We start from the raw sequence: 12,318 nt of genomic DNA, 5'->3' as shown, positions 1-12,318 counted from the left end.
TACTCTATTGTTAATCTTATTCGCCAAACCTACAATTCAATGCTGTCACACGGACAAGTTTCCTGTTGTTTCTAAGTTGTCAGTTAGCCTACCCGTGGCGACTGCTAGCTTGGGCATCCAAAATCGCCTTAGGCAGTTTGCACTGAATTATGCTATCTAGAATCTGTCCAGGGAACAGATGTTCAAACTGGATCTCAATGCCTAGTCCGTCAAAAAATGTGTCACTAGATAGTGCTTCTACAGGTATTTCATTCGAGATTAAACTACTACATTTGTGCGCTTTCCAGATGAGTTGATTTCGAAGGCTGAACTACATTTGCCGTTTGATCAGAATTTTTCGCCAGCGTGTTCTTTCCTTTTATGTGCGAGCCACACAAACACTCACAAAGTATCCACTAAACTTCTGCCCAACAACACTGGAACATCGAAAGCTTTTTCATAGTGAATCCGGTTATTCCTCATGGCTGAGCTGAACTTTTGTACTTTTTGCGTGTCACGTTTCAGAACCGTTACTGTAACACGCAGGTGATAATGACGCAAAAAAAAGACAAAATTCAGGGTAGTAATCTTAACTCATATAATCGTGTATATGGTCAATAGCGACCGTGTCTAAGGTAAAGCTGATAGAAGATGTAGGAACTTACACCTTTTGGTGATCGAGGATATTCACCTTGTTAAATTATTCGGCAAAATCCAGCCAGTTCTTTATATGATCGTCTTATTACATCGGCTTCACGTCTTGGTCCCTATTTCACGCAGTGAAACTTGTTGAGTGCAGTAACCTTTTGGGAAGCCAGATTGTGGCTGTTGAGGTTCCCGATACGGAACTTTGAGTGACGGGTAGGTTCGACAATCCCGAATATCAAAAGGAAGAATTGGCTTCGTAAGTCTACACGTTCGTAGCGCCAACAAGTTCACAGGTCTGTCACTAACCGGCACAGTGAAGTGTCAATGTCCGCACACCAAACATCGGCGAGCGGAATGGTGGCTCGGTAGCGTGGGTTGCGGTCTCGTGATTCTCATTGGAGGTGCGATCACACGGTACTCATGAGAAAACGAGTCAAGCCAGGCTCAGCAAACGGGACTTGGACGCAAACGGGTAGCAGCGCACATTCACACACAGACACACATGTCAATACACAAGTGTCGGAAAGGTGAGTGGCGGGCACGAATAAGCAAAACAACATAGGCGGAGTAAGCGAATGAATGTGGGAATTATCATAGGTTGAAGTTAGATTCAATAGTGTGGCCCAGACTTCGTGAACCAGATACGTAGATGTCGTGTTTTTTTGCACTCACATTAGTGACTTTACCAGGCTAACAGTTCGATAACATAATTGGGTTTTTCTATTTTCTCATTAGGTTAATTAAGTAATCAGGACTGGTGGTTTGATTCTAGAGTGACTGCACCATACTCCATATTTACTACTCATCTCCCCTCCATAAGTGTTGTGATCTCAGAAACCGAAAATCCGCTTTATTCAGGAAAATCACCGCTCACGAAATGTCTTCCAAGGCGCCGTTTCAAACGTTGCACTGACTGATAAAATTCGCCCGATTATGATTGGTTAGGCTTCCTTGTTTGTTTGCACCGCATGTTTATCTGCATTGCTCACTATAACAAATGGAACTTGCTGACTGGATGACCTTCACTTGCGCTGATCTTCAAATATGTACTGCGAAATGCTGAGATGACAAATCGATAAACTTCAGACCTGATACGGATAGTCAATGATCACATTAGATCCTAGCTTACCGCAGGTTCTGCATTGTCCCTTCCATAGTCTAAACGATGACATCTTACCTAACGCAATGGCGTGGATATGCGCGTTAGAAGTTATTCACCTGCCCGATAAACCATCTTTCTGATGAAACCAACTCTACATGCGTTTTGAAATTTCTTCTGATCGCACTGACACAGGGCGGAAGACAAGGACTTCGCGAATTCCTACGGCGGAACATCGGGTATCTTAAAGCAGAACGCGCAAATCGCTGGTGTAAACCCACAAAATTAGCTTTGATTAGGAGCCAGTTCCCAACAAGAATAAACAGCTCCTCACAGCCAGTTCAAATGGGAGTGACACTCCACACACGTCATGTGCACTGAATCTTCGGCCATTAAATTCCGCGGACAATACATGCTCATAAGCTTTCGTAATGAGCGTACTAGGTTCGGGAGAGTCTCTACATAGTGATGAAGACTTCATATGCAGTCAAAATCCGCAATCTGTTCAGCTGACTGGAACAACTGCCAATCTTTCAGAGGAAGAATAACCAATAACGCGTCTTTTTCGTAATTTTCGAGTAACAAAGTCACCGTCAAATGCCAACTAGTGTAACCGTTATGCTACTGACGGGGATGCGTGCGAGTAGTAGGTTTTCTTCTTGTAAATTCGCTTTATGTCTCTTGAAAAGGGAAATCTGTTGCGGACTTTGTGGACTCGCTTTGTAGCATTTGCTCGGATTTGAGAAACAATCAGTGAATATCCAGGAAAGTTCAGGAAGACGTGTTCAGTTTTTGTAAATAAGGTGCATGTGAGAGTTTTGCTCTCCTGTTCAATAGTCTGTAGCTGGTCAGTTGGCATTTTCTAATATATAACTCCGCAGCGAAGGCCTTCTTCCTTTCACTAGTAGCGAAGAAACGGTCAATTTTGACGGCATGCGATGTGCATTTTTAGAAGGACAACAGCAGTCTTGTGCCAAGTCATGAAATATCCGACATAGTAGCAGCCGTAACTCATTAGGCATCTTGACTCAAAAATCGTGAAGAGGCCTTATCCAGCAGTCGAATTCTGTTTTTATTTAGTTACTGCCTATGAAATCGTCCTGCATTGTCACATACTAATGCACATTTTCAAAGCATGGTACTGGCAGGTACAAAGAAGAAATGTAAACAGCTAGTGTCACAATTTTATAGACAAATATAACAGCCTTTTCGCAAACACACTTGCATGAGCGACGAAGACACTGGAGAACAGCAGAGTGGGAGTGGTGTAAAATTTTTACAGGAACAGGCTAAATCCACTGAAGCCACACTCACCCCGCACCGTTCGCTGTTTATTCTTTGCGATATGTTACTGATAAGTTTCCCTTTCAACTCTCTCTCCCCTCGAAGAATAGACAGAATGATACCCAGGAGAGATAAAGTGCTTTATTAAAACCACCCAAGTTACAAGCTTTAGTTTATAGAAGCTCATGTTGAAAACCCTCTAATATAAAGAATAACATGATAAGATGGATAAAGGGTCATCAGCAATGATCAAGTTCGACGGTTCTCGTGCTTGTACCGTGCATCTTACTTCAACAAAAGCTTCAAGGATAAACTTGCAAACATATTTACCCTCATGGAACTAGTCCTTTCGATAAAAAGTGATTCGAGTTCATGCACCACAGTTTGGGGCATACAAAAATGGCAAAAGTGACACTCATTATAGAAACGGTTCAACCAACACCGTCAGTATTCCAACAATGGAGTTTATATTTATGAATGTTTTCAAGTTACTTACTAAAGGAAGTAACATAAACCATAAAGTAGCTAAAGAAGTTAATACTGCGCCGTTGTAGGACTTTGTTCACATCCGCAAAAAATAATACGACCTTGTCGGCAAAAGTGCTTTACCTTCAAATTACGGGCCTTGACTCACGCCGCAGTATACCCATTATATACATAAACAGGCGGTTTCATTCCATATTCCTCTGTGTCCTGCCACCCACCTGAAAATTGCCACCTCACCTAGCTAGCAAACCGACATCAGTTGAATTGAAACGCGGAAGCCTGCCTTTTCAAACATTAACGAACTTTTACTCCATTCCGTGTGGAAGTGTTCGAGTTGCGAGGTTACTTAGCCGGAGAAAACACAGCGCACCATCCATGCACCTGTAACATAAAGCAGGCTATTGATTGCACAGGCTTAAGTAGACGAGCACCCCCTAATTATAACCCGTCAGCACAATGCATTGAAAGACGATCGTCACTACGGCCGAGATCCGGTTGAGGAACGGAAACCTCATCGATTCAAATACGTCAGAGTTGGTTCATGTGCCTACTAGTACTTTTAGCTCACCTAACACTAATGTTTGGAGTACTATGGTGGATACATTCTCTCCAAAGTTCATCTTCATGTTTTCTACCTTGCTAGATCTCTAGCTACGATATGGTCGCGAAGACACCAAATCGAAAAACCAGTTGACACATATGATGGGTAAGGTAAAACGCTTTATACAAACTTAGAGGCACAGATTCTATAGCCTGACAAGTCCGAAAAATATTTTCTCTGTTGTGGTGAATCAGAATAATTGACTACGTATGTGTTGAAGTTTTGGTGAACACGTAATTTAATGTTGTACGGACGTCATGAATTCCTTGGTTACGTTTTTCGAATGATTATTATATACGGATGGCTTTCAGCCTATTTTCTCATTGATAACCTTACGTAGCTTCCGTACCACCTGCTGTAATAAAGTGTTCACATAACATTGTCAGTCGAACTAATATAAGTCAGTAATTCATTGGGGCCACAATATTTATTGTCCTCCTGTCACTGTCGAAACCAGTATCACAGGTCAGTTTGTCGCCTTTGTGGAGAGATTTTGGAATTTTCAATAGAGACTTACACCTGTAAGTGAAGCCCACCTATGCTGAAGCACTATACATCCATTTCATCTTTATTGGGAATCATCAGCATGTGCACCTCACGAAACTCAGGAAGCTTCAAACCCAGCACCTTCCTGCCAGTGGTTGGACACTTGAATGCTAGACCGCGAGTGGCTGAACAGCGGTGTGAAATACTCTCACGTAAGCTAGATATAGTGCCACTCGTCAGTCGATCGATCATGGAAACCGTATCATGTGGCCACGTATTGACTGGATCCCAGCATGAGAAGTACCTGCCCGAATTCTCAGGTGGAGTTCCAGCTCATCTTGTAAATTCATTCCTTCTGTCAGCAATTTGCTTCTTCATGCTGATTTGAGGAGTTTTGATAATTTTCCATATGGGAGATAGGCTTTCAGAAAATTTTCATCAGCCTCGTAGATAATGTTGAATCAGGTAATATACTTGGATGATGCAAACATCGTAACTATAAGGCATCGTAACATTTCGTAACATAAGGCAATCCCTGTGCAGCATGCTGGGAGAGAGAAACTGAAAGAGAAACTCGTCTGAATTTGAATTATCCCTCTTTACCGTCAGGTCAGCATGCTTATGAGCTGATCACCAAAGTTAAGACGCATGTGACAACACCACGGATATTAAATGAAATCCTCAAACATAAAACTCCAACATTTCTACCACTGATGATGGCCTTTATCAAGAAATAAATACCAGCATGAAAAAACACCAATGTTGCTGGCGAAGGATTGGTCAACAAACTTCCGCTGGTGCTGCGATTGATGTGAAGTCCACGTGTGTCCTGCCCCTTGCAAGCGCTTGCGTATGTCAAACTACTTACATGCATCACACCTGATCCTAGGAAAGAGATGTCGCGTCACGTACAGTCTGTCTTACTTGAGTTACCCTTGCAGAATGATCACCAGTTTTAATTGTTTACTTGATGTTTCACAGCGAAAACTCGTGCTACTCGCACATCTTTCTGACCACAAAGTCTCTTCCGTGAAATTCCCCTCTCGCACGTTTTATGCAGCTGCAAATTTCATCGAATTAATAAGACTCCTTCGCCTGGAACGGAACATAAACAGAAAAAACGCACGGGACGCTGGAAAATTCCTCCGTAAATTATTCTCCGTTTATCACCCGAAGGTCCATTCAAGATATATTTCGTTAAAAGACCCAAAACCCAGTCACCAAAAGATTTTCTGATACATATAGTAAATTGTCTAAATCTTCCAGGAAACATGTCCACCAAATGAATACTCAGCGATCTTGAAAACAAATTAGGTTGACGAGAATGCGTCATGTAAACAAGACCAGGGATTATTTCGATTTTTTCCCGCATTAGGAAAGCTGAAAACATCAGGCATCCTTCAGAAAATACTCCTTCTTGTATATAAATTTGGTTTTGATAGCAGACTCAGTCAAAACCAACTGAATGCGCCGTTTTTTCTGGTTGTCTTCAAAAAAGGCGGAACCAATTGTTGATTGCAGAAGATTTCTCTGCAACCGTAGTGCGTTGTGTGTGGGGATTAAGCATCCTGTTTTCAAGTATTACGTAACTGGGTCAAAGATGCTATAGTGAATTAGAAAGCAATTGGACATGGAAAGGAAAAGTAATGTATGCGGTCGTTTTCTGTCTCTGTATTTCATATGCTGAAAATTATTTTCTGCTCATCTCTGCGTGACAGAAGCCCGAAGTGCACTTCACTTAAACCCAGTAGAGTAGCCGAAATTGGCTAAAACTGTTCTCCTCCAGAGAGACCAGCCCTAAGAAGATCGGATTTAGTTGCTCTCGAGAATAGCGTTTCAACAGGAAAACCCTTTTTAAAAGAAAAATGCCGAAAAAACTGTTTCAGTTTATTCCACTTGAGATCTTTTTCAGTGGAAATCAACCGCGTTTGAACTCCTACTATCGCTTCCAGTTGCTTCTAGTTTTATATGACTACTTGAACTCAGCTTTTCGCAAAATATTTCCGTACTAATCGGATTTCATTGTGAGAAATACGCCTAACTGCCTAGTTCAGTTAAGCATCAACACGGTGACTTTGGTACCTGTCGTTTTTATTGTGAAAAAATCGTTCGATTGAGGAAATCAATAAACAGTGAAGTTCGTACCGTTAACTGAGGAAAGAAAAAATTATTTTTCGTATTTATACCTGACAAACACAGAACTAATAGCGATGATTGAAAACAACCTAAAGAATCCCATTTTTGCTAGGCTAGTAAGATGTTCACCACAGCCTTTTACTGGATATCATGGCATATGTTTGTAGTTTGCTAGGTTCCCTAGACGAAACATTTGCTACAGGTCATTTGCGAAATAAATTTAAGCCATTTTGTGGACATGGTTGATTTTCCGTCGGTCAGTTTTGGCCACTAAGATGCAGCTACCCTATACACAACAAGAAAAATTTCGGAGAGCATGTACAGTGCCATGCGTTTGCAGAGTTCTTCTATGGAAAAATTTACCTTGTTTAGATCATTTGTCGTCTTGTCCTGCTTCGCATTTTTGAAACCACTTCAGCGGCGGCAGCTGCAGACGCTTTTGCTGTTGTTATTTCGCCAAATATACCTTGCTATGAATCGTCAATTGTGCATGGCAATTTTATTCCTGCCAACGGTATCAAGTCCCGTCGCCTGTGTAATACCAGCGACCCAGAAACCATGTAATCGTATTCTCTCTTTGGAACTTTGGTTGAAGATCTGGACACCAGGCTTTGAAATTCTCCCAAAAAGCTCTGGAATTCGGTTTGATGATGCATATGCAGCTCTGAATAAATTAACCAACGTTTGCAATCCTTCAAAATTCGAGTGATGACATTAACAACCAACAGAAAAACAATGATATCCCGTTGATGCAATTACTGATGAGTTGATGAATATACGCGGTCATGTGCTTCAACATTACACTAGCAGTGGCATGTAAATTGTTTGCTCCTGTATGCCATCCCAAGAGGATATTGAAGTTTCGTACACGACAGGTGCAACGAAACAGAGAATAGTGCGTCACGGAGTTGACGCATCAAACAAGCTACTTTCAGAACCCCTTTTGAGCAACGAACACAGTAGAATAAAAATAAACAAACGAGGGCTTGATGACGTGCATCTTAGAGTTAATTTCAGCTAGCTATTCTGCAAATTGCAGCTGGAAGGCCTCGTCCTCACAGAGGCCATAATATCGCCGTTATAATTAGTGGTAAGTACTCATTATTCCAAATGATTCGTATGAATTAAAGTGTGCAAGCAAGAAAAAAGGGAAGGAAATAAAAAAGGAGGCTGGGTTTTGAAGAGCTTCTGATTGATTATTGCCTTGTTTGTGTGTCTCTGCGGTCAGTGGACTCCACTCATTACGTCACACTGCGAAAACTTCAAGATGATTACTGACTGAACTACCGGTCACTCCCCATTTTTGGCATATATTGAGGTTGTTTAGGTACAGTAAAAATGGTTTTTGAGCTTTAGTATTACCTAGCATCAAATATACAGCTTAGTTTTTGACTCCAGAAATTGGTAGACAGTCGTCTCATCATATTTCTTCGAAAGCGTATGTCAATATATCCAGTAAGCATGAACTGATTTATGGGAAGCATTTTTTACAATTCGCCATTGATGACTTGTTTCACGGTTACGGAATACAGAAAACTGTTTCAACAGTCCTCCGTTTCCCGTGATGTCGTTGACCATGCCGTGGCCTCTAAAATACTGCAAATCATTGAAAGCCACGTGCAGTGCAGCTCACATTTGGTTGGGTCCTGAATACACGCATATTGCTTGATTTTGACCATTGGACTTGAAGCATGTGAAGAGACGCCTTCGATGAAAATAAAAGTAAGGTAGTTGAGCAGGTCATACTTGCTTAACGGAGCAATTATGCACATCCTTTCGAAGACGAACAATTTGATTTCCAAGATGTAAAGACCCATGCGTTTAAAGGTACGCAACATCTAGCGAGAGCAACCGGAAAAGTGTATTTTTTCTTCAGATATCAAAAATCAAGCAGGTGTTCTCCAGGATAAAGTTTCAAAATTAGACAGCAATTTCTTATAAGCATCTGATTGATGCATCCATTTCGTACCTTCGCATTTATGCGTGTTACATTTTACTTCATTTAGTCTTAAGAACAAATCTCAGGGTTACCAGACAAACATATCCGCACATCAGACAGCACGGCTTCGCCACATAACACGCAACAGTCTGTTGACCAGCATACGAGAAGTTCATTCGAAAAACAAGAATGTTTTTGCTGATCGATCTCCATCCTGACCGCATAACGAATGTTTCTGAGTGATTGCCATAAGAGTGATGGTTTCCCTGTCGGATAGCTCCAAGAATAAGCAGGTACCTTACAGTATTTTTATTATTCCATTCTGTTGTAAAATTCTCTTTTGATGGTGAGTAATTGCTATTTTTATAGCTCATTAGGCCACGGAAATCAGACTGCGCTTATTGTTGGCCAGGTTATCGACCCTGTGATCCTGTGGTAAGAGGCAAAATCTGGTAGTGAGTCCTGGTCAGGAGGAGAGGCTGATGTGGCTGTTCACATCATGCCATTGTAGTTACAACCAACTTCCTCTTGAAGCGCAGTAATCCATTCCCGTTGTCAAATGATGCAGTGTATGACCGTTGAGAAGAAAACTGACAGGAGTTCCCGTTTCTATTAATTTGTTTAGATGTATTTTTCAGGTCAGCAGTATCGCCTTCCCCTTAGCTTCAAGAAATATTCGTCGTCTAAAGTACGTGATGTTTCACTTGTCCTTTTCATTCCAATATTCAGACTTCTGGTCGATCATGTCTCTACTATCAAGATAACAGCAAGTATTCTCTATCCTGCTGTGGGACAAGCATATCGGATTAGTTGCAAATTACTTTTACTTGAGTCGTGAGTTCATGACTCTCTGGAGTTTCGTCGGATGCCCACTGGTGATGATTCCCATGAAGGATGAAACAGCTGTACAGTGGTTGTTACCTTTTCGGCATAGCCTGGTTTTACTTACATGACGAAATCCCCACTTAAGTGCCGAAATCTCTTCCCACTACCAACAATATTATATATATATGTATTATATTATATTCACAATATTAGTGTAAACAGTTATCCAAACGTCACTTGTGCATCTATGACATCATCTGTGACAACTACCGAAAATATGTTTAAGGCCATTGGCAGTTCAACTTTCAAGGCGCAACTTCCGGCTAAACATTTCAGTATTATCTTCAAACACCCCTCCAAAATAGATTTGTTGATTCTCGTGTCCTCTGCACAACTTTTTCTCTAATCTTTCTGTCTACATTATCAACGCCCTGAAGTTATAATTTTGACTTGGCAAATCCTCTTGCAGAATGATATTTTACACACATCGCTTGGGACACACCCATAAATAGTTCAGCAACATGATCCTGGAGGGTTCCGTTATATGGAGAACCACTTTCATGCATTAGGCACTGACTTGCTCCACTGGACTTTCAAGCGATGGAGGATTTTAAACTTATCTATTAATGATATTATCTAAGTATATTACTAGTTATCTTCGAAAGCGCAATGTAGAATTAACTGATCTAAACGCAAGCGATAGGGCACTGAGGTAAATAGGCCTACAGCGCCACAACAATCACACGCACTCGAAATGAATGGAACTCAAGTAGCGGGGACAAATCTCTGTGGCGGGAGGAATTACGGTCCAACAGGTTAACAAAAGCAGAGGGTAACCTAGAAAATTTGGGAAAACAAGCGGCCTCATATATACTACGTATGCCAAACCGCTATCTATCAGAGCTTTTCCACCACAAACGTTAGTTAATAAGAACTTCGCGGGGGGAGGGGAAGTCATGGCCTATCATATATAGCGTGCTCTGTAATCTTCCCACCTTCGTAGGGAGCTTTATGTGATTCCATCTGCGCGTAACTGGAAACCTTACGGCATGTAACACTTGAGCCATTAGTCGAAATCACTAGCTAAAGCTTGTCAATCGCTTCACACTGGACTTAGTTGTTTAAGTTCATGAAGGTTGCTGAACTAATCTAGCTGACGATTTCTACTTCTTTGTTTGTTTTAAGGTGAAGAAACCTTGATCCTCATCGTCTGCCCAAGTGAAATAGAATTACCTTGAGTTGTGTCCTCATCCACCCCCTCTTTTCACTCTATACAAGAGACTCTTTTTACATGCGTCTACGTCAATTAGGCACCAATATATATAACCGTTATAAGAAACATCTGGACTTATTGCAAAAACGTGTTCAGAAGACAAACTACTTTGGAACTGCACTCGACAAAAATATGTGACCCATATTGTTTCGAATGAATAGTCTCAACGTAGTGTCCTGGGATAACGGAACAGTCGACTGTCGCATCGTGTATGTGCATGCAACCCTCAGAAGACTATTGATCGTTCGGTTAGCGAGTTCGGATCAGTTTACTTTAACCTGTTCTTCTACACTTGTTGCCAAATCCGAATGCTGTTAGTTTCGGCTCTCACAGTCCTTATGTACAATAACTCTACAGGGAGAAATTTGATGATCGTCTTGCACTGCGTGATTCAATTTCAGTGACATTAGCGTACATAAGGACTGAACTCCTGGTTAGTGCTCGCTTGACACATTCAAATAAACTCAAGAAGTATGTGACATCCATGGGTCCCCGTGCAACAGTGCTCACGCCAAACCTAAGTCCGTAGGCATGCACAATCTTGCGGAAGTGCGCTTCGCGGAATGAATTATCAGGTAACTCAGATATGACAGTGTCGCGATAGTGTACTGCAATAAAACACAGTACTTTTACCGTCCACAAAAAATAGTTGGGAAAAGGCTATTGCTCTTAACACCTCACGCTTAATAGTAGAGAAGCTCTAACGGATTAGGTTTTCATCGTTAGGCACATCCGAATATAGTTATCTTTCATGGAATCCCAAATTCCTCTGCAAGGTTCGAAGCTACCAAATAAGCATTCATAACCTGAAGGATTCTGACGAGTTTTCTCTCGCAGGCCAACCTTATTGATTCACTCTACGGGATGAACTACTGTCAGATGGAATTATGCCCGTAATGTGGATTAATTTGATATCTGAGATAACCAGGGTGTTGCATAAGCGATTTAGAAGCGCGTGTCTCTGATACCGCAGCTTATTTATTCATTCCACTCTGTAGTCACTGCATTCCTTAGTTCGTGTTCCGCAGCACTACATCGGGGATATCAAGTACGGCAAAACCTTTAATAAGTTCGCGTGATTAACCGCAGCTTCACCAGTACAACAACTTTGTAAACGCTGGCGAAATTTTCTCTTCTCCCACCCACACTCCATTGGACCAGGTTGCCTCCACCTTCTTTACCAGAAAAATGTCACAATATAAACAGCAGCTAGGTTTGGTCATTATCTTGTCATCTAAACGAGCCTGTGAAATGTCACTGAGTAGAGTCAAACAAGCACTGAGAGCAGTATCATTAGACAGAACCGTTTGGTCCTCTTTTGGTTTTCCATCAAAGTACAGAGTAACAGAGTTAATTGCGCACCCGATATGATTTGAGTTGACTTTTAATGACCCAAATACTGACGAACTTCGTTTTGTTGAGGGAAAATTGAGGTGTAATTACGGGCAATTATCTCCCCCTCTTGTCTCTTTGAAGCGCGTGTGTGCGTGCGTGTCCATCCTCTATGGTTCGACATCTCTCACCTATCACGGCTTGTCTAACCCACGAATGAAGTTGTTCGT

The sequence above is a fragment of the Opisthorchis viverrini genome (genome assembly GCF_000715545.1).
Source record: "Opisthorchis viverrini unplaced genomic scaffold opera_v5_207, whole genome shotgun sequence".
NCBI lineage: Eukaryota > Metazoa > Platyhelminthes > Trematoda > Opisthorchiida > Opisthorchiidae > Opisthorchis > Opisthorchis viverrini.
The sequence above is the reverse complement of the archived record's forward strand: the minus strand, read 5'-3'. Positions refer to the sequence as shown.